Source organism: Charadrius vociferus, unplaced genomic scaffold (genome assembly GCF_000708025.1).
Source record: "Charadrius vociferus isolate BGI_N301 unplaced genomic scaffold, ASM70802v2 scaffold1168, whole genome shotgun sequence".
Classification (NCBI taxonomy): domain Eukaryota; kingdom Metazoa; phylum Chordata; class Aves; order Charadriiformes; family Charadriidae; genus Charadrius; species Charadrius vociferus.
In genome coordinates, this window is record NW_009661376.1 from 152,948 (window position 1) to 154,850 (window position 1,903).

Consider the following 1,903-nt stretch of genomic DNA (forward strand, 5'->3'; position numbering starts at 1 on the left):
CCCCCCCGAGGCCGGCCCCGAGGGAGGACCGCGGGGAAGGGTGCGGCGAGCGGCTGTCGGCGGTGTCCCCGGCCGTGGGGGCTGCAGGGTCCTGTGCAGGGACGGCCACTGCCTTGTCCCGGCATGAGGGGGGTTTAATCGCAGGGTGAAGGCGCTGAGCAGAGCTGGGCTCTCTGCTCCCCTCAGAGCTGCTCCCGATGTGTAATGATCCTTGCAGCTGGGAAAATTCATCTTGCTTCGCAAGTGGATGCATCTCAGCGCATCCTCTGGGCGCCGGATCTGGTGACGCCGTGAGCAACAGAGAGACCTTTATGGCGGAGCTCGGCCTGCGCCCATCCTGCCGCCCCCATCGCAGCCCGGGCGCCGGAGAAGCACCGCGGGGCCGGCGGGGGACGAGGGCGTCCGGGCACGTGAGCCGAGCCGAGCGACAGCCGCCCGCTTCCCCGCGGCATCCCGCATCCTGCGCATCGTTTTAATTGCACCACGCGGCTTTGATTCCTGGTTTTAATTGCAGCCTAACGAGGCCGGGGCAGCAGGAGAGGAAAACATCAAGCTTAAGGGAAACAAATGGGGAGAGAAAAGAACATTTACTGGTGACTAATAGGTCCGTGGCTCGGCGCGTGTGTGTTTGCCTGCCACGGTGCGGGACGTTGCCAGCGCGAAGAGGAGAGGGGATTTCTTCCACGCACTTGGCAAGTCGAGCCGCGCGGTGCGGTGCGAGGAGAGCAGATTTTTTCTGGGCCCATGCTGTTTTCACGTTATTTTTAACCTCTGTTGCACCAAAGCTGCACACCCCCCCCATCCCTGTAAACATTGGATTTTGTGTGCTTGCGCAGGCAGGGTCGGGGCTAAATAACCACACGGTAACAGATGGGCCCATTTACACCCTGCGCTGGTCTCACCAGAGGAAATTGAGACTAATTCGGTACAGAGGAAAGGACAATTTTTGGCGCTCGCAGCCACCAACCTGACTGAGTGCCACTACGCCCGGCGGGGACAGGGCAGGTTGGTGTGAGTGTGGCACGGGGGTCCCCGAACATGAGCCCAATTCCCCGGGGAGGCTGCAGGACCTTTCCCCGGCCCGGGACACCCTGGTGGGCTCTCCAGCCCCAGTCTGTGCCTCAGGTCCCAGCGTTGGGACCGAGCCCAGCGTCCCCAACACCCTCTGCTCAGGGGCGGATGGAGACCCTCCACAGGCTGACACCGGGGAAGCTCTGCCGTCCTGGCGAGGGATGCCAGGGACAACCCTGCGGGCAGGCTGGATGGGGCAGGGGGTGAGGATGGGGATGGGGATGGGGACGGGAATGTGGGGACAGGGTCAGGGATGGGGACATGCCAGCACAGCTCAGTGCCGTCCCCGACCCCCACCCCGCTCAGCACCATCCTGCGCCTCTCCCACCGCTACAGGAGCCACCTCTGCCGACGGGGCGGCCTCGTGGGCATCTGTGTGGCTCCAGCGCGGCTGCCCAGGCCGTTCTCCCTGCGCCAGCGAGGGCTGCGATCTCGTTACCGAGCTCTTTGACTTTGAGCATCTTAGAAACCTGCACTCGCTAATAAGACAAAAAGAATGACAGTAAATAAGCCCAGCCGCAGGAACATGGCCTTCTCATCCTGCATTTTTTATTCCCCCACGTTCTCCCCCTTCCCTCCTTTGCCAACGGATTGAAGCCACTGTAATAAAATTATTAAATAATAATAAAAAAAAAAGCTGTAGCCCCCACCTCGATGCGGCAACCATGGAAACTGGATCAAGGGGACACCTGTATATTTCCATTCTGGGCTCCCGCTATTGGAATATACAGAGGAGCGCTAATTAAAAACCCAGCACGAGTGGCAGGCGGAGGGAAGGAGCTGGCCCCAGGAGAGGGGGCGCGTGGCTCGGAGGCACACCAGCGCCGGCAGG